Genomic DNA, 22,010 nt, shown 5'->3' on the forward strand with positions numbered 1-22,010 from the left:
AGCCAACCCCGGAACAGTCCGGTTGAGCTCCAAACGTTAGTGACCACATCGGCACGTCCTCTCTACACTCCCCCAGCCTAAGGGCCTGTTTGTTTCAGCTAGAGATTCTGAAAAGCAGCTTATAAAAGCTGGATTGTGAAAAGCTGGATTATGAAAAGCTTTTAGACTATAGATTCTAAAAAACTTTAATGAACAGTTTAGTAAAATAGACTTTCACAATCTATTAAAAGCTGAGGAAAACCAGCTTCTCAGATTCTCACAATCCAACCAGCAGATTTTAAAAAGCTATAACCAAAAGCTGCCTGTTTGTTTCAGCTTCGGATTATAAAAGCTAAAAGCCAGAATCCGAAGCTGAAACAAACAGGGCCTAAACCCCGCCGCCAAAATGCTCCTCCGCCCCCTCCTCCGCCGCAGCGCCGCCGCCGCCGCGGCAGTCTCTGGCGGCGTCTGCCCCACCGCGTGCTCGGACCCGCCCGTCGCGCTAGCATCAGTCCTCCTGGCTTCGCGATCCTACGCGAAGGCGAAGGGCGGAGGCAAGTCGGTGGCGTCAACGTCGAACCGTGGGAAGGTCCGCGCCAAGGACCCGCGTGGCGTGTCATCGGCCGACAACGCTACGAGGGCAGACTTTGGAGGCGGGGGCGGGGCTGACTGTGACGGCATCGACGCCGAGTTCGAGCTAGCCACCGACCCGCTGCCCCCGACCTGTGAGAATGATTGGGCTCAACGCAATGATTGATTCATTACGGAGGAAACCACATATATACACCTCACCCTTGCCATAACAACTCAACCGATTTATAGCAACAGAATCGGGAGGTTTGGAGGGAATATCGGTGGTGATACAAACTGCCATGCAAGGCTAGATATGACACGTCTAACACGCCCCCGCAGTCTTAGCGTCGATGGGTCGAACATTGAGACTAGACCGAAACTCGGTGAAGACAGACGTAGGCAGGCCCTTGGTGAAGATATCCGCGTACTGTGATGTTGTCGGGACATGAAGAACACGAACGGCACCGAGAGCAACCTTCTCTCGAACAAAGTGTAGATCGATCTCAATATGCTTGGTGCACTGGTGCTGCACTGGATTGGTCGAGAGATAGACTGCACTGACGTTGTCACAGTAAACCAGGGTGGCCCGAGCAGGAGGTGCGTGGAGCTCATGAAGCAGCTGTCGAAGCCAACAAGTCTCTGCCACTGCATTGGTGATAGCCCGGTACTCAGCCTCAGCACTAGAGCGGGAGACGGTGACCTGCCTCTTGGAGGACCAAGAGACAAGGTTGTCGCCGAGGAATACGGCATAGCCGGAGGTAGACTTCCGGGTGTCGGGGCAGCCGGCCCAATCAGCATCAGAATATGCAACAAGCTCATGAGTAGACGAGCGCTGGATAAGCAAGCCAAGCTCCAGAGTGCCACGAACATACCGAAGAATCCGCTTGAGAGCGGCAAGATGAGGCTCCCGCGGATCATGCATGTGTAGATAGACCTGCTGAACGGCATAAGCAATGTCAGGCCGAGTGAAGGTGAGGTACTGTAATGCACCAGCCAAGCTCCGATAATCAATCGGGTCTGAAACGGGGGCGCCAGTAGTAGTGGACAGCTTGGCGCACGTGTGCTGCAAGGCTTGCAGTTGCTCATGCCGGCACGCTCCAGGATCTCGAGGCAGTACTGGTGCTGGCTGAGGAAGAGGCCAGTGGACTGCCGAGTAACACTGATGCCAAGGAAGCGATGAAGAGTACCCAAGTCCTTCATAGAGAACTCGGACTGAAGAGCCTGGATCGTCCAGCTGAGTAAGGCTGGTGAGGAGGCTGTCAGAACAATGTCATCAACATAGAGTAGAAGATAGACACAATCAGCCCCATGGCGGTAGATGAACAGGGATGTGTCGCTCTTGGCCTCATGAAAACCAATGGACACCAGAAAAGTGGCAAATCTGCTGTACCAGGCTCGCGGAGCTTGTTTGAGACCATACAGGGACTTGTTGAGACGGCATACTCTATCTGGATGAGTGGAATCAACAAATCCGGAAGGCTGAATGCAATAGACGGTCTCATCAAGGGTGCTATGAAGGAAGGCATTCTTGACATCCAGCTGATGAACAGGCCAATCCCAAGAGACAGCAAGACTCAGAATAGTACAGTGGCCGGTTTGACAACCGGGCTGAATGTCTCATCAAAATCAACACCAGGACGCTGAGTGAAGCCCCGGAGAACCCAACGAGCCTTGTATCTGTCCAGGGTGCCATCAGACTTAAATTTGTGGCGAAAAATCCACTTCCCAGTCACGAGATTAGCACCAGGAGGGCGAGCAACAAGATCCCAAGTATGGTTCTCCTGAAGAGCAGCAAATTCCTCCTCCATGGCGGCACGCCAGTGTGGATCCGTCAGGGCAGCACGGTATGTGCGCGGAACTGGAGACAAGGCGGACATGTGCAAGCTCTCCTTGTGCTTGGGCTTGTGGATGCCATCCTTACCGCGAGTGGTCATTGGATGCGAATTGACCACCGGCACGGCTGGCGATGCGCCAAGAGCGGACGGGGGCCGCTGACCGCCAGGGATGCGTGCACTCCGGGCACGCGTGGGCACAGCTGACGGGGCTGGCGCAAGAGGCAAGGTGCCCCCGGGCGCTGTAGCAGCAGAAGGCCCAGGAGTGTCGGCCTGAGGCGCTGAGGCCTGGCTCGGCGAAGGACAGGTCTCAGCAGGGAGCGAGGCTAGCCCAATGTCGGGGGCAGGCCCAACAGAGGCAGCCCGAGCGGCCGGCCCATGTAGCTGAGGTGGAGTGCCGACCAGTGCAGGCCGCGGGCGATCAGCAGGGGGCGCCCCGGGCGGCACATCGAGACGTGCACCAGTGCCGCGCACGGCATGACAAGGTGCGGAAGCCCGGCCGATAGGCGCCTGTGAAACACCAGAAAAATCTTCCAAAAATTCATAGTCAGCAGCACTTGTGGCATTAGACGGTTGCTCAGCAAAAGGAAATGATGTCTCATAAAAAACCATGTGGCGAGACACGATCACCCTGTTGGAGATTGGATCAAAGCACCGGTATCCTTTGTGCTCAAGGGGGTAGCCTAAAAAGACACACTTAACCAAGCGGGGTGAAAGTTTGTGTGGTGCAGTGGCTGAGAGATTGGGGTAGCAAGTACACCCAAACACACGAAGGTGATTGTAGGAAGGATGGACTCCATGTAGAGCAAAATAGGGAGTGTGCTGGCTAAGGGTTTTGGTGGGGTGGCGGTTTATGAGGTGGGTGGCGGTGTGAAGGGCCTCGACCCAGAATGAGCTGGGGAGGTTGGCTTGAAAAAGAAGGGAGCGAACAATGTTATTGATAGAACGGAGCATACGTTCGGCTTTCCCGTTTTGTGGACAGGTGTGTGGGCAAGACATGCGCATGGTGACTCCTTTGGTGAGAAAGAAAATGCGGGCCGAGGAGTTGTCAAACTCACGACCGTTATCACACTGAATACTGCGAACAGTAGTGGAAAACTGAGTCTGCACGTATGCAAAAACTAAGAAATGGTAGAAAAAGTGTCGGACTTGAGACGCAAAGGAAAAGTCCAAACATAATGTGAATAATCATCAAGAATGACAAGATAATATTTGTAACCCGAAACGCTAACAACGGGAGATGTCCATAAGTCACAGTGAATCAACTCAAAAGCAGTTGTGGTTCTACTGAAAGAGCTAGTAAAAGGAAGACAAACATGACGACCAAGTTGACAGGCGTGACAAATGGTGGTGGAGACTCCATGGGGAATGACCGAGGAGCGAATGAGGCGGGCGAGAGCATCATGACCGAGATGACCAAGGCGTCGGTGCCAAAGGGTGGTGGAGTCGGCGGTGAGAGCATGCGCAGGAGACGACGGGCAGAACGGATAGAGATCACCCGAGCTATTGCACCTGACGATCACGGTCCTGGACTGAAGATCCTTCACGGAAAAACCAAAAGGGTCAAACTCAACTGTGCAATTATTGTCAGAAACAAAACGCCAAACAGATATGAGATTCTTGATGATTTGAGGAGAAACCAGGATGTTGTTAAGAGCAAAGGAGCCATGCAAATTTGTAGAGCCAACGGAAGTGACAGGAAGAAAAGAGCCATTGCCCACAATAATACTAGAAGGTGTATGTGAGGAGGGTGTATGGGAAAGGGAGACGATACCGGCGTCGGAAGCCATATGAGATGTGGCACCCGTGTCCATATACCAATCATGAGCAGGGGAAGACGGCTGTGTTAGGGAGACGGTGTTGAATGCATTCGCCAGTGCGTGCTGGTCCCATGTAGGCGCCGAGGTCGAGCTGCTGTTGCTGCTCCAGATTGTTGGCGAAGGAGGCGAGTAGTACGGCTGCAGAGCATGGGCCGCACCGGCCGGTGCAGCCGAGCCAAATTGGCCAGCACCGAAGGCCGCCAGGGGAGTGGTGGGCTGGATCATCGTGGGAGGCAAGCTGGCCACGCCACCCGCAGCGCCAGCTTGGCCCACCAAGGCAGCACCAGCGAAGGGCGCCTGGCCCAATGTAGCAGGCGGCCGTGGGCCGAGTAGACCGCGGCCCAGTGGTCCAGGCCACATTTGGATCGTACCAGCCCATGGATTATGGGGACTGGGCCAGGAAGAGTGTTGCTGCTGCTGTTGTTGGCCAGATGGAGAACCCGAGCCATTCTATCCACCACCATTACCGCGACGCCGGCGGTTATTGCGGGAATTTCGGCCGCCGTTGCCGCCGCTATTTTTGCCGTTGCCGTTGTGGCCGGCGTGGCCACCGGAGCCAAACCCGGCGGCATGGACAGGAGGAGGGGCAGGACCGCCCCCGGGCGCAGAGCCGCGGCCAGTCCCGCCACTTGAAGAGCCAGCGGCCAGAAAGGCTGTCGATGCGCTGGAAGAACGACTGCCGCGAGTGATCTCTTCAAGCAGTAGTTGCGATCTAGCTTCGACAAAGGTAGGAAACGGTTTTTGCAAAGGAAGAATGGTCTGTAGGTGGCGAAACCGTTCGTTCAAACCTTTGAGCAGCGTGAGGACGATCGTGCGGTCGGTGACAGGCTCGCCGAGATCAGCAAGGCCGTCGGGCATGCTCTTGAGACGTCGGCAGTAGTCGGTGACGGAGAGGTCGCCTTGGACGAAGCAATGAAACTCCGCCGAGAGGTTGAGGGCGCGCTGCTCCCGGTTTCCCAAAAATTGGTGTTCGAGGCCGCGCCAAACGATACGCACGGTGGAGGAGGCCGACATCACGATCTCGAGGAGCTCGGCGGAGATGGAGCCGTAGAGCCATGCGAGGACGACGCAATCCATGCGCGCCCAATCCGTCTGGTCCAGATGGTAGGCATCGGACAGGACATGGTCGGCCAATGCATACTTGCCGAGGATGACAAGGAAGAGACCCCGTCACTTTGTGTAGTTGGCCGCAGCGAGGTCAAGAGTGACCGGGACCAACGTCTTGACGTTGAGAACCGCCACGGCCTGGGCGTGAAGGGATGCCGTGGCGTCATCACCGGGATCGACGGAGAGGGTGGCAGCCTCTGGAAGGGATCCACGCGGTGGTATGGCCGGCTGTAGGGGCGCAGCCAGGGTGGGCGCGGATGCATGGGTAGGAGGTGCCGCAGGAGACGTCGACGCGGGAGCAGAAAGGGAGGCGAAGATTGCTCGGACCGCATCGGCAGTCGCGGCGGCAATGGTGTCCGCGAGGGATGCAGTAGGGGTGTCGGGGGAGATAGCCGCAGCGGCAGCTGCACCGGCCGCCGCAGCGGCGGCGTCGAGAGCCGCCTAGGTGGATGCGTCGAGGGAGTCAGCGGGCGCAGCCATGCCAGGCGCCTGTGACAAGAGAGAGGAGCGGAAGCTACGGATCGAATAAATCTGATACCATGTGAGAATGATTGGGCTCAACGCAACGATTGATTCATTACCAAGGAAACCACATATATACACCTCACCCTTGCCATAACAACTCAACCGATTTATAGCAACAGAATCGGGAGGTTTGGAGGGAATATCGGTGGTGATACAAACTGCCATGCAAGGCAAGATATGACACGTCTAACACGACGTACGACCCCGCGCTCGACGTCGGTCCTGGCGGCCGCCCGCTCTTCGCCTTCACCGACACCTTCGGTACCTTCAATCACCGCGACACCAACATCTATGTCGACTTCACGTACGAGCCCTCCTCATCCCTCCCTTGCCGTTTCGATTGGATCCAAATGCGCGTGCACTTTCTATGTGTTTGTACTGTTTATGATGTCTGGATTTTAGTGTTGATGTTTTCTCTGGCCAAATTAACAATTATTAGGTAGCACATTGGTTAAATAGATGAACCTAAATTTAACCTGATAGATTTGTACGGGATTGGGTCGTTATACCATTGCAAGTAGGTTTCAGTTCGATCCTATTTAGAAATTTTTGTGCACGGCTTAGCATTGTGTTGATCATCACTAATCTAGTAATAGTTTGGTTATTTCTGTTATTCGGATACCCTCTTGATTTTTTTTAAAGTTCGAAGATTGGTTTAATTAGCTCAGCAAGGTCATTTTATGCTTTCCTCCACTACCGGAATCTGAAGGTTTGCCGAGTGTCCTATTCTTTGCCGAGTGTATTTTGTCGCGCACTCGGCAAACGACCCCCTACGCCGAGTGCCGCACGAAAGCACTCAGCAAATAATTAGGCACTCGGCAAATTCAAAAATATATACTCGGCAAAGAATAGCACTCGGCAAACTCAAGAAAATACACTCGGCAAAGTCGGGCACTCGGCAAACATCACGCCATGTGTCCCTGACGTCGCATCCCTCCTTTACCGAGTGTCGTCTAACGGACACTCGGCAAACATTTCTTATTTTATTTTTTTAGGACACGAAAATATTTTTCTCTTTTATTTTCTTTTTTTCTTTTGTTCTCTTTTATTTTCTTTCCCCCTCTCTTTCCATGTTAAAAATTGGTATTTTCTAGATCCGTTTGCAATTTTTATGTCATTAAGTGCATTTTTAGGTTTTTAATGAATATAAGTCAAATTTGTACTGCAAGTACATGAAATAATGAAAAAAAATGGGTAGAAAAATCATATTTATGTTGTTGAGTCTATTTTTAGGCTTTACCCAAGAAATAGAAAGAAATTTGAAACATCTAGGTGGCAACACTTGACCACCAACATGTAGCTTATTGGTTTTTTAATTCTAAAAAAAGCAAACGAAATCTGAAAAATATAAGACTCACCATGGTGTCATGATATGATACGTAGAGGCTATGGTAAAAATTTGAGAAGGTTTCAGAAAAGTTGTCACGTACGATGCTTAGAAACCGAAGCATCTCCGAGGAAGGATCGTGGTTTCGAGACGTAACGGATCAGGTTTGAAGCCGAAGTGACGATTGAATCATCGTTTGACCTTGAAACTTTTTCTACACTCAACATACAACATAGCATATTTCATGTTAAAATTTGGTATTTTTCTGGGTCCGTTTGCAATTTTTAATTCATTGAGTGCATTTCTAGGTTTTTAATGGATATAAGTCAAATTTGTACCGCAAGTGCATGAAATAATGGAAAAAAAATGGGTAGAAAAATTATATTCATGTTGTTGCGTCTATTTTTAGGTCTTACTCAAGAGATGGAAAGAAATTTGAAACATCTGAGTGGCAACACTCGACCACCAACATATAGCTTACCATGGTGTAAAAAAATAAATAGATGAAAAGAAAAAAACATAAAACAAATAAAATAAAGAAAGAAAAAACATAGAAGTAAAGAAAACTAAACAACACTTTTGAAAAAAAAACATTCTTAAAAAAATCAGTTTTTTTATCGAGTGTCTGTATTTTAACACTCGGCAAACAATGAAATAATTTTTTTCCCGTGACCGCGCCTTTTTTTTCGTCGGCCGCGCCTTTTTTTCCCGGCTGCGCGTTATTCATTCGTTCCCCTCCCAATCTCGGACGCGCCTTTCTTTCTCTTCCGACCAGGTGGTGCAGACAGCGGCGGCGGGGTGCCGCTCCTTAGCCGGCGCGGCGCAGAGCCCCGGAGGACGGAGGCGGTGCTCCAGCAGGGGTGCCTGCGTCTGCCTCCTCTCCGCTCCAGCTTCCGCGTCCGCCCTCCCCCACCGAGGAGCGACGGCGGCGGGGGCGGGGAGCCCACGGCCACCTCATGGGTAAGTCCCAACTGGCTCACGTCGCTCTCGCGCCGCCTCGGCCAGGGAGGCGACGACTCGAGGATCCCCGTGGCGACCGCCAAGCTCGACGACGTGCGGGACCTCCTCGGCGGCGCGCTCTTCCTTCCGCTCTTCAAGTGGTTCCGTGAGGACGGGCCCGTGTACCGCCTCGCTGCGGGGCCGCGGGACTTCGTCGTTGTCAGCGACCCCGCAGTCGCCAAGCAAGTGCTGTGTGGGTACGGGTCGCGCTATGAGAAGGGGCTCGTCGCCAAGGTCGCCGAGGTCTCCGAGTTTCTCTTCGGGTCCGGGTTCGCCACTGCAGAGGGCGCGCTGTAGACGGTAGGCTCTCTAATGTGTGATGTTTTTTAGTGGGATGGAATGGTCGATCGGAATTCAGAGTTCTGCAATGGGTTGAAACAAGAGATAATTGACTATTTGCCATCATAGAAGGTGGGCTCGATTATTTGCTACCGTAAACTTTGGCTTTGACGATTTACCACCAAAAACATTGGCCACCTTGATTTCTTGCAATTTTAGCCATCTCTACACAAGCGATTTCTGTCAGTGATGGTTGAAAAAGTATTTTGTAAATGTGCCGACAGATTAGTGGAGAAACTTAAGGCACATGCTTCGAGGGGTGAAACTATCAATATGGAGGAGAGGTTTTCTCAGATGACATTGGATGTGATTGGTTTGTCATAGTTCAACTACAATTTTGATTCCCTAACAACAGATAGTCCTGTCATTGATGCTGTTTATACTGCACTTAAAAAAGCAGAGCTTCACTCTACAGATCTTCTGCCATACTCGAAGGTTGGTTCCTCTGTCATTTTGTTCTTCTAATTTCGGATCTCATTTTTGTTTTCCTGGTTAACTTGCAGATTGGAAAAAATGCCTGATTGATGCTTGATATAATCCTTGTTCATTTGTCACAGATTGATTTTCTGTGCAAGATAATTCCTCGACAGATAAAAGCAGAAAGTGCAGTTAACATCATTAGGAACACTGTTGAAGAACTGATTATGAAGTGTAAGGAAAATTGTAGACTCCCCATATATGAAGATGTAAAAGAGCTGAAGTACTTGATGAGCTGTATAAACGGGTCTATGTGGCTATATCCACACCCTCCTGTACATCCCTTGTGCTTGAGACAAGCAAATTTAGAATTCGCTTTGGTGACTCAAGGACTCCTTGTTGACAGGTGCTGTTAAGGCGTGCAATAATCAATGACGTGCTTCCTGGAAACTATAAGATTAAATCTGGTCAAGATATGATTTCAGTGTACAATATACACAGATCCCCTGAGATACTTCACTGTCTGAATATTAGATCATACACCTCGTTGACTTGGTATTCTTTGAGTTCTTATAACAACTATATTGCATAGTGAAATATGGCATATCTATGTTCAGCATGTTGAGCTATATGGATTTTTTATTCCGAAAATATTGTAGGGTTATTTGAAGATTTGCTAATTATCAGTTATTAGTTAAACTATCTTATATATGGGGCCTTGATGCTGCTTACACTGATGTAACAGTTTCTATAATCGATGCCTAACAGAATGATAACATCATATCAGGAAAATTCTTTCATTACATTGAATAGACTAGTTTGCTGCCGATAGGCCCTAAAAACCGAAACTTTGAAGTATTACACTACACTGTTGCCATCGTTTGCTAAAATTTGAAGAGGCTTTGCTATGCCTTGTGTCATGGCTGCTGCTCTGTTCATATGATAGTGCTATCCTTTGGTAGCAATGCCTAATCAAGCATTTAACATTATATTACATTGTTGTGATTGTTTGTTTGTTCCCTCTACAAAGGTATGGGATAGAGCAGTTGAATTTGTTCCAGAGAGATTTGATTTAGAGGGATCCATTCCAAATGAGTCAAACATGGATTTCAGGTCACAATATAACCTTACGATATTTTTTTTATCCTGTTATTTCTATATGGTCCATTTATTATCTGATTGATTTTATATCATCTTAAAAATATGGTTAAACTGTGCCATGCTCCTGTCACTTCTGTTTCCCAGGTATATCCCATTTAGTGGAGCTCCCCAGAAATGTGTTGGAGATCAATTCGCTCTTCTAGAAACAATAGTGGCACTTGCAATCGTGCTGCAGAAGATGGACATTCAGCTTGTGCCAGATCATAAGATTAGCATGACCACTGGTGCTACCATTCATACAACCAATGTAAGATCTAATTCATATGGTTTAGAGTAAAATGCTAATGTCTAGAATGTACTGGATATGATCCTTTTCTAGTGCTCAAATGTGATACCCATCATGTCCTATGTAAGCTATGTAAACATGAATGTGCTGTGTAAACATGAATGTGAAGTTGTATTTGTCAAAGTTGAATCTGGATGTGATGTATCTGCCTTGTCTAGTGAATTTCGAATTTATTATGTGATGGTATGAAATGCAGTGATATATATATATATATATATATATATATATATATATATATATATATATATATATATATATATAACCCTTTGCCGAGTGTAAACACTCGGCAAAGAGTAAGGGTTTGCCGAGTGTATTACTTAGACACTCGGCAAACCGGCCGTTACGGCCCTGCTGCCGTTTAGTCGCTTTTTTTTGCCGAGTATCGGATTCGACTCTCGGCAAAGAGTTTGCCGAGTGCGCGATAGAAAACACTCAGTAAACAGCTGTTTGCCGGCACTGTGTACGCCGACGGCTGTTTGCCGAGTGTTACACTCGGCAAACACTTTGCCGAGTGTTTTTAAGCCTTCGCCGTGTGTCTTAGGCACACGGCAAAGTACCGAAATCCGGTAGTGCTCATTGACGAAGCCGTGATCCATTTTCTGAACACGTATATCTATTAAAAGTTATCTTTTTCAACTTAGAAGTCTTTAACATTCTGTGTCCTATAATATTTTGATGCAAAAAATAAAAATTAAAGTGACACTATAAAGTGCAACCAGGAAATTAGATGTTATTCAGATTGATTCTTTTTTATGCTACTGGAGATTGCTTTGAGATATTGATTTATTTAAAGTTTAAAACTGGGATGTGGCTTTTTTCAGTTTGGATTAGTGGAATGCCATATTACCTGAGGGATTGCCAGCAGGGATGATGAAGGAGTTTCAGGAGACGAGACGATGTGCTGTGATGGTGAGGAAGAACTTCTTAGATCTCCGGGATAACTTCTGTAGGATTGTTGATCCAGCCATTACAACCAACTGCAAGGGTGTGTAATGTGTTCATACTGTTGCATCTTGGGTGCTGCTCCCTGTTTAGACTGTATGTGATGCATTTTCTTCTGATACAACATGCTGTGCTGTTAGTTTACACACTGTGTGCATGGTGCTTATATGGTTTGTGTTGCTTAAGTGTTTTGTTAGCATGCATTTTGTTGGTTTGTTTCATATCTAGTTAGCACAATTGTTGCTGACTGCAAATAGTGGTCAAGTAAATGCTTCTCCCATTAACATGCATCATATTTGTGGTTTTAATGAACTGACGCAATGATCCCTCTACTTTTTTTTGTCAAAGTTAATGTTGAAAAGTAAGGTAATATGTTCGTTGATTCAGCAAGAGTTCTTTTCCACTCATAAGATATGCTATCAGAGAAGGAAAAATAATAATTATTAAGAAATAGGTTACTTAACTCGAGAAGTGGTATGATTTTCACCCAGCAAGACCAATAGCCAAAAAAAAAAAAAACCTTAATTTCGTTATTTGTGCTTTGCTGGACCTTTCTGAAATAAGCTCTGGTTTGATATTGGTGCTGCAGGCAGAATTGCAATGTGCCTTCATTCCATTTTGTGAATTGATACCATTTGAAAATGGGAGCAATACTATCACTCTATAGGCATGCAGATAATGGTGCATTTGAAAGTGTATCATATTTTTTTATTAAATTACAACGTTGCAAGAGTGAAGTTGTTTAATTTGCATCATAATAGATTCTTGTTTATGAGAATCCATGGTTTAATTATTTTCTTACACAGAGCACATTATCATTGTCAGAACATATGCAATACAAAACATCTGCATATATTTGCCTCAGATTATTTGTTTATGAACATTTCTCAATCATTTTTCCTTTGCCTGTCTTCAGATATCAAAAGACAAATTGTCTTGGATGGCCCACGGAGCTGTGGTAAAAGCATTGCACTTGCTATGCTTGTCCACTGGGCACGCACTGAAGGATGGCTGGTATTCTATGTTCCACAAGGGAAGGATTGGACCCATGGAGGATTCTTCTATAGAAACACATACAGTGATTTTTTTGATACACCAGTACAGGCTGCAAAGATCATGCAGGTTATAAGCTCTATATGATCTGTATATTCTGGTTCCCTTAAATAGACTATGTTCCTTTTATTCTTTTCTCAATATTTAGGGGTGCAAATAGAATGCATTATCATCACGATCTGTTTTGCTTTTCTTGTCAATATTTCATGTATTCTGTCTAAGCACTCTAAATTTTTCTAGCTTGGTGTTGTTCATAGTGTAACTATCAAGTCCGACAATAAATACAAGAGTACCATGTGTTGACCGGTGGTCACTGCATCATGATAAACATAGAATCTTCTCTTGTAAATTGGGACCAGTAGTGTTTCTTTATTTCTCAATTTTTGCGCTGCGAATTCATAAAGTGGCTCCAGGAATGCGAAATCTAAGTGTATTATAATATTGTTGATTTGCTTACAGATTGATATTATTTTTATATATGTCTTAATCATGCTATGCTTTTTATCATCAGGTCATACTGTAGCAAAATGGTTTCTCAAATTGCAGTTATATTTGTAAGAAAGCTTTTTTTTGCTATAAGGTCAATATGAATGTAAAATCATGGTTGTTCATTTAGTTTTATATTGGTTTACTTATTACATTTGGAATAAGTGACAGTTTGGACAGAGACACAATCCCCGAAATGCAAAGCTGACCACTAATTTCTATTGTAATATAGTTGTAGAACTTTTAACAGTTATAGTGTTATGGAAGTACTTTCTAGACAATTCAGATCATATCAATTTTATATGTCCAATCTAAATATTTAAAAGATATTGCTAGCCAAAGTTTAAAAAGCTGTACGCCTTTCAAAACACCGCTTATTTTCTATTGCTGCTGCAGGATTTCTTGAAGTACAACGAAACACGCTTGCAGCAATTACCATGTCAAATATTTGAGCCTATTCCTCTGGGAGAAGGTGCTTGTGTTGGAATGATGAAAGGGTCTGGCACAGTAGAAATGCCTGAAGGTTCCACATTGTATGATCTCATTCAAACTGGGATAACCCACACGCATGCTTCAGTTGGTGTTTTAGTTTGCTTAAGGAAGGAGCTGTCACTTGTTAAAGATGTTCCTGTATTGTTTGCCATTGATCAGGTATTGTTTATAGTGTTCAGTCCCTTATTTGAACTGCCTGCTTTGAACCCTATTAATGACAAAACACAATAAAATGCTATCTTTTTTCCTTCTCCTTTTGCAGTACAACAGTTGGTTTACATTCAGTGACTTCCAGGAACCTGTAACTGTTAGGTCCTGTCGACCGATCCATGCGAAAGAGCTTACAATGGTTAGTTGCACTTAGCTGCTTACATCATGCTCGAGCATTATGTTCGAGCATTATATTCGACCATTGAAAGTACCAAACCTTTGATTATTTTCTAGTTGTTTTGGTCGTGATGATGTAAAATCTGGGTTATTGCCCTTTCTGTGTGTTCATTTTTCTTATCTTCTGCAACCTCTAGAGTGCTCTGTTTTGTAGCCTGATATAGCCAGTGTGAGTGGGTTTTTGAAGATCAGGGGTGCTTTACTTATTTTTTTGGTAAAGTAGAGATTTGTAATATAGTTGATGAGGTATTCTAAGTCTGAGATACCAAATTAAATTTTGCTCAATGTGTAGCATTGCAGCACTTTTCTAACTGTACTAGTCAGTTCCCTATATGTAGTTTACAACTCATAATAGCAAGTTTTATCTTATATATCGGATCCCACACCAACTGTTATATAGTCATGAAACAACAACAACAAAGCCTTGGATTAAAAAAGAAAATAAAAAGGTATCAGTAACAGTAAATATAGTAATAGTAATATAAAGTTAAAAGGAGACCGGTAGCCTAAGTCATGGTTCTGGCACGTGGATTGCCAACTTCCACGTGCTCCTATTCATGAATAATTCTTTCGGAATATTCCGTTCCTTCACGTCTCCATTATATGGCCTTGAAACTAAAATTCATCATGTGACATGTGGTCTCATGATGCTTTTAGGTCCTCTGACTAAAATGGTGAGAATTGTACTGTTAGTTTGGTACAATACTCGTTGATCCTTTTACACTAGCATAGACACAGGTTGTATTAGATATAATATAGTTTGTTAACTCATTTCGTGCTTTGACAGGTCAATGCTTATAGGTCAATGTTGCATAATGATATGATGGTAGGAGCCTTTTCACACTCAACCGCAGTTGGCAAACTACGGCAGCAGCTGCCAGATGTTCCTTCTGATGCTCGCGTGATGTTTCCACGTTACACGGTAGAGGAAGCTGAGACTGTGTGTCACTATTATATGAGGTACTCCTTTTAGTCATGTCTAGTGATAGAATTGGAATATTCTGTCATGGCTGACAGTCTCGTATGTTTGCACAAGTTTCCAAGTTTGTGTTTTCTGTTATTTTTTAGTAGCTTTCTTAGTCCTCTAGCTCAAGCAATGAACAATGGCATCTGTTTGTTGGCCAGGCAAAAGATCATTCGGCGCGAGAGTTTTTCAGAAGAGAAGTGGAAAAAGATCTATTATTTATCAAATGGAAATGGCTCGGAGATGAGGTGGCTTGCTCCCTTTATTTGAGGTAATAAACTACTGAAGTTATTTAATAACTGTAGTATTCTATTCATGATCATTAATCATATATAGGTTCAGATGCTTGCATTAGCTTTTTTGAAACAAATTTGTCTCTTCATTGAAATGCCTGTCTATGGGTAATTTCTTCTTGTTTGCACGTATTTCATGCAGTTTCTCGTACCTGGATTATGCTCTGCTTTGATGGATTGTAGCTTCTGTTCCAGCTGTTGTGCTGTTTCTTACACTGCAGGTATCCATTGTTGTATACTTATGGAATTCCTACTAGAAAAATGGCTACCTAAGCAGGTGAAGGACGAACATGTTTAGCTTCAAGCTTGCCGCTTCAAATTTCTCCTGTATGTCCTTACAACATTATTCATGTGTGCTGAGTAGAATTTGAAGAGCAAAAACTTAAGGATTGGTGCCCATTTTAATTATGAGGTTCCCTGCTTATTGATGCAGGATACAAATAATAGCATTCGTCTTGGAGAAGCTTGCACATGTTTTGGTTAACAATTTTCTTCTGGGTGTTGACACGCATTCGCAATTATGATCAATATAATTTGAGTTCATGCCATTTCCATCCGTTCAGTATCGTATATAGTCAGTTCAGAAACAGCTCTTGATATTTACAACGGTGTGTAAACTGCGTTGCACGCTTGCATGCAGCACGGGCACACGAACGAAACTTACGACTTACAGCAGAAGAAAAAAGAACAAAACTTACGACATGTGCATCAATTGTCTGAAGAGATGAGCAGTTCTTCTGTCGGTTTCGTTTCAAAAGAAACTAGGACGGCAAGACGGCCGCCAATGAGGAGGATTGGTCTCGATCTGCTGATAGCCGCGAGGGTAAGAGTTTCTATGCACAATCGCTTTCGCTTCGTCAGAAAAGTAATCGTCACTCTCTGTTTAGAGATGATCAAAAAGCAGAGCACTTGGAACATGTTTCTGTGTTATAGAGCAGAGGAAGCTCGTCCTTGATTTCTTTTCTCATCGGAACGACATAACTAGGAGACACGTTGCAGCCACCAGACGTTATGAGGACGCACCGTGATTTCTTGCTGCACCGGGGGTGCTGCCGCGCGTGCCCTGAGCACCGGCAGGTCCAGGATGTGCGGCATCAGCTGGTCTAGCTCCTCATAGTCGTCCACGACATCGTCGCAGTCGTCTTCTTCTTTCGTGAGGCTATCACCGTCGTCGTCCACGAAGCTGCCATGATCGTTGTTGTGAAGTAGGGCTTCCTTGAGGAGTCGTCCGTACTTGTCGTCTTCATCGTCCATGAGACGCGACGCAGTTTCTTGCTGCACCGGGGGTGCCGCCGCGCGCGCCCTGAAAGCCAGCTGGTCCAGGATGTACGGCACCAGCTGGTTGAGCTCCTCCTCGTAGTCATCTTCTTCGTACATGAGGTCATCGCCGTCGCCATCTTCGTCCATGAGACCGTCACTGTCATCTTCGTTCGTGAGACCATTACCGTCGTCGTCCATGAATCCGTCATGATCGTCGTCGATCTCATCGTCCTTGGGTCCTGAACCAGGGCTTCGTTGAGGAGCCGCCCGTACTCGTCGTCTTCATCGTCTAGGAGACGTGGCATGGTTTCTTGTTGCACCGGGGCCGCTGCCGTGCGCGCCCTAAACACCGACAGTTCCAGGATGTGCAGTAGCAGCTGGTTGAGCTTGCTAGAATATATGGGCTTAGCCCATTATATTTATATAATTCTAAATAAATATTGGCTTAACCATATAAGGGAATTGTGTATCTTTAATTCTATCTTGCTAGTAGATGTAGATAGAGATCAATTTAAAAGGGTTTCTCTCCTCCACCCACTTAGCATGTGTGGATAAGAGGATTAGAAGAACACACACGAGCGCTCGCTCGTTGCACCCGTCGTGGCTGGGGCGGAGGGCATGGACACGCGGCACCTGCATGAATGGTTCGTTGAAATCAAGTCCAATTCCTTACGTAGATGCGGCTTACTTTTGCAGTTTTATTCTTTTTGCTGCGTGGACAAACAGATAAATATATGGTCAAGACTCTGATCGTGGCACGTCTCAACTGCATGACTCTCCCTCTATAGATACTTGCTAGCTGCTGCCACAAGTAAGAGAGGTCATACGCAATTAGGGTTTTACCAATTTCTCTCTGCTATGCTGTCGCACGTAGTCTACTCCATCTCATTGCGCCGGTATGCACCGACGAACGGGAGAGCAGGTCTCCGGAACCCATCGCCCTTGGGATCCTGCACTAGAAAGGGCAATAAGGTTTTTGGGAAGTGTTCGGCACGGCTACTCACTATCTTCTTCCTTGATATTAATGTATGCTACTTCATCCACATCGTCATCGTCGTCTGCTACACCGAGATCAACTTCGACTACTTCATCTTCGTCATCGCCTACTGTATCGACATCACGGGGGTCTCAAAATCTCACATCGACATAAGGTATGTACATTGCAATCTCTACTAGAGTATTTAGTCGAGCTCTACTCGAGTAACAGTCGATCTAGTCTAGGCTCATTGGAGTAAGTCAAAATCCTGCTTAAGTATCTAGTCGAGACTCATCGGAGCTAGTCGAAGTTCTGCTCAAGTATCTAGTCGAGACTTATTGGAGCAAGTTGAATCTTAGTTGATTTTGATTATTTGCATATGCTCTTGTTAATGCTATATTAGGAATTGAATTAAGTTAAATCTAAAAGTGCTATTATTTCCAACAATCTAAAAACCTTATTGTAGGCACTTTGATTTAACGATGGCTGGTTTTGTCGATGCACTGAGGCTGGACAAATTTACTGGTGTGCACTTTAAAAGATGGCAGGTCAAAGCCACTGTGTCTTACGGCTATAAACTGCTACTAGGTTGCATCTGACAGGTCTGATCGAACTCTTTCCTCTGATGAGGAGAAGAAGTTTGAGGAAGCCAACACATTTTTTGTAGGATGTGTTCTTAGTGCTCTTGTCGATTATTTTTGTGATGTGTACATGTGCATAAAGGACGCAAAAGAGTTATGAGACGCATTTAATGTAAATTTTGGTGCGTCAGATATAGACAATGTACTATATATCATGGAGCAATATCATGACTATAAGACAGTCAATAATCGATCAATAGTCGAGCAGGCTTGTGAGATTTAAGACATTGTAAAAGAACTCGAGCTCCTAAAGTGTACCTTACCCGACAAGCTTGTGGTTGTGGGCATCATTACCAAATTGGCTCCATTATGGAGAAATTTTGTCACTGCTCTAAAACACAAGAGATTTCTGTTGAGAGTCTGATCACATCTCTTGATGTTGAGGAGAAAGCACAAGCTTAACTAGACCCGTCACTAATGACTGGCATATGACGACTCGTCACCGATAACCTAGTCATTAGTGACGGGTCACAACTTAACTTGTCACTATTATCATCAGTGACGGATCATGTTACGACCCGTCACTAATGACTACTCATTAGTGACGGGTCTATATCTGGTCCCGATAAAAAAGGATTAGGGACGCGTCCTTATTGAACCCGTCACTAATAGGACATTAGTGACACGTGTTAAGCAACCGTCACTAATGTGGTATCTCCTTTGCTGATTTCTTACATAGTGCTTGCCGCCTCACCTTGCCTCTTCCTCTACCCTTATCACCCATAAATCCCAAAAGGCACTTCAAGCCTCATCTACTCATTGTGATCACTTGTTTATTTTCATGAACCAGCAAATATCATTCGTAGGTATGTTAAGTAATTAAAGTACGTGCTCACACTACGTGAGGCTAGATATCAAATCTAGTTTACATGTGCTACCAGGGACCCATATAGATGTGTACACATCTGACTTGTACTTAAAAAAGGTAATTTAATGGATCATACCAGCTTTGCTATCATAATTCTTCTTTCTAGGGGAAAAAGTATCGCATGCGTCCCTCGCTAATATGGGTCCTTAATTTTCTAATTCCCCTAAATCCTACGTCCCAATTTTTTTTAAGGAGAATCCTATCTCCGACGTCTCTGCTTAGTCTTTTTAGATCTCAAGAAAAGGTTTATGTCTTTCAAAAAAGATCTCAGGGTAAGGTTTAGACCAGTTCATGGGCAGTTGAGCCCATCAAGATGAGCATGGTACGAGCCTTAAGTAAGGCCGACCCTGGGAGCGGCAACCAATGGCTCAAACATCAGATAGCCCACATCTCTCTGAAATCCTAACTCAACGCACAACTTCACAAGGAGAAGCGGAGGTTTCCTTCGTTCCCAGCACACGGCGGCGATTAAACCAGAATACTATCAGAGTGTCAGTATCACCGATGTCACTAAAACTTAGTCCTAGACAGTACTATGGTTTCATCGACAAATGATAACACAAGAAAACGGTCGTAATTAAACATCAGTTATCTTCATTCTCAAAGTCTACAAACAGCTAATTAACACCTTGAAATAGCTTCAGTCCTCAAAAGCTTCTCCACATTGACAATGTTCACTAATACTCGCAGAGATCCGATCCCTTAGGGCACATTCCACGACATGAAAACATCTGACCCTGTTTCTCATGATCATGGTAGTGACAACAATTACTAGATCTAGTATTGGTGCTACATTCTGAATCATTGTACTTTCATGAAACAGTCTACGATGTCCTAAATATCGTTCCATCTCCTATCATTACATTTACAGATGACAATTTTTCTCGATTACCCGTTTACCCATTGATAAATACTCGAATAGGGTAGAATATAGGTAGTAAATCGTACCCACGGTTATGTTTATGGATAAAAAATATTACCCGACAGGTAAACGGATATAGGTACGAGTAAGGCATACCCATATCCATGAAACTCGTATACCCATCATATAAATATCTCATCTTCAAACTCTAACATTCTACATCATTAAATACCCCCACCCCGGCTCACCCTGTTGTGCCGCTGCCGCCCCGCGTCGCACCGCCCCAACCCGCCTCATCTCTCGCCGCTGCCACCCCGCCGCGTCGCCCCGCCCCACCTCGGCCCACCCCACCGCCTTGTCTCGCCACTGCCGCCGTCATGCCGCCCTATCACGCCACGTCGCCACACCGCCCCACAGGTAAACGGGTATACCTGCGGGTAACAGGTACCTACGGGTAACAGGTTTGGAGACGGCTCTTCATCCGCGGGTGTTCGTGGATATACCCGCAGGTAGATAAAAAACTGACAAGTACAAGTATAGGTGAGCACTACCTGTACCCGCCGTACTTACTTGCCATCCCTAGTTGCACCACACTGCGTTGTGTTCATTCCATTTGGCTTTAAAAATCATGGTTGGCCACCTCCTCCCATATGATATTATAGATGACTAGCAAGGGGACATGTGCTCCCCTAACCCCCTACCCACACGCACACAAAAGTGTCATATGAAAGGAACTGTGCTTGCAGCCTATGTTACAAACATATCAAGTTACATATGACGACGGAAACTAACACGGCCAATGTAGCATAGTTTCCCGATATCTGCTCCCAAAGGACTGCTTGCCAGTGTCATTGATTATTTTGAACTTTTCCTCCATCTCACTTCGATATTTCATCAAGAGATTAATCCCTATCGCTGACCAATTGCCAGAAGCAGCCATCTCTCCTATGTGTGCTTCTGGCTTGCTGTTTTGCTTACTTTTCTAGGAAGTTGAGCTTGGACTACACAGTTTTGATTTTCTGGTTTGTAAAGTAGCGACTTTCTCTCATATATCCCCACCCCCACCTCCATTTTTTGTTAGAAGAATCAATTTCTTGTGCACTTGAGAGCCCCCTTCTAATTTTGTAACCAGGGTCGTATCTAAGAATTTGGAATGCTAAATTTAAAATTAGACCATATCTGAGAATTTGTAACCGAATATTTTTTCCTTTCAGTGTTAGAACATTAATACAGTTTTTTCAATATATATTTTTTCCAACTATAAAAAGGGTGCACACACCACTGAACACACATACTTTCATAGAGATAGAGTAGTGAGGATAGCGAGAGAAAGATCCATAAACCTATTCCCACATAAATGGATTATTACGAGGAAATGACAAGTTAGTTGAGAGGAGAAAATTTTAGGGGGAGGTATTAACTTTCAAAGAGATAGAGTAGTGCTTAATTGCATGGAGCAAATTTGGCTTATATATCATTATCATTAAATAGTGCTAATTAGTGCTTAAGTAAGATTTGGGGCCCCTAAACTTTGGGGATCCTGTGCAGTTGTGCGCCTTCAACATGCCCATCGATGGCCATTGTTGCACAAGGAAGGGAAGTGAATAAGTCGATAATAAGTCACTTGCTGCATGCCGTTGTTGCAATTGCAATGCAAATACCAAGTAGTAGTCCGCCTCAAGGCCGGCAATGTCCTTGTGATGGACAACGATACATGTGGCATGATACACTTCTCTTCATCGTAAGAAATTGTGCAAGCGATATCAATACCGCCATCGCGCCATCCCCTCGTGCTGATCGAGATGACATCAAATTCGCAATCGCTTCGTTCACAGTGTGTCCATTTTATTTAGAAGTGATGCAGCTGTTTCGCAACATGTGTCCATTCCATTGACAAGTGAATGTTCAAGATAGAAATTCAAGAATGTGGTGGGACAAGACATCCGATGCATGGGAAAGAAGTCATAGCTGTTATGAATAGATACTTTTAGATATAATCATGTGATCAATTACTAAGAGTTGTGTCTATTGAGAAGAGATGTCTTCCTAATAGATATGTCCTCTCATCATGTCTTTTCACCATGTATAAATATGTAAACACCATAAACAATAAATACAAAAGTTCATTTGCTACTCTATTGTCTCTCTCAATTACTATCTACACTACAATACGTTATCAGCACGAATGTTCTCCACCGAGACATCGGCCACAATAGAAGAATACCGACGGCAAGAACAGAAATGGACAGTGAGATGGGCTGCGATTCCACTCTCCTTATGAACTCCATCGTCTTCTGCTGCGACCAATCCTTAGGAGCCCCTATGCGTATCTTCGTCGTTCATCACAGACAGACGATCTACACTGTGCTACAAAAGCGATGCACTCGCGCTTTACAAGGCGTTCATCGGCATCAACATAGA

The 22,010-nt window shown here is 45.1% G+C and overlaps 1 long non-coding RNA gene and 1 pseudogene across 2 annotated transcripts; both read left to right on the plus strand.

Annotated features, from left to right (window-relative positions):
- The first annotated feature begins 371 nt into the window (after positions 1–371).
- On the plus strand, positions 372–15,523 carry LOC133890900 (uncharacterized; annotated as a pseudogene).
- On the plus strand, positions 7,930–10,353 carry LOC133890902 (uncharacterized). Of its 2 annotated transcripts, XR_009904122.1 has the most exons (5): positions 7,931–8,573; positions 8,726–8,936; positions 9,059–9,473; positions 9,949–10,031; positions 10,164–10,353. It is a non-coding gene; the product is annotated as an uncharacterized LOC133890902 (long non-coding RNA). The 2 variants fall into 2 exon arrangements; XR_009904121.1 differs by having other exon boundaries at positions 7,930–8,936.
- Positions 15,524–22,010: the final 6,487 nt, after the last annotated feature.

This window comes from Phragmites australis, chromosome 14 (genome assembly GCF_958298935.1).
Source record: "Phragmites australis chromosome 14, lpPhrAust1.1, whole genome shotgun sequence".
Lineage (NCBI taxonomy): Eukaryota > Viridiplantae > Streptophyta > Magnoliopsida > Poales > Poaceae > Phragmites > Phragmites australis.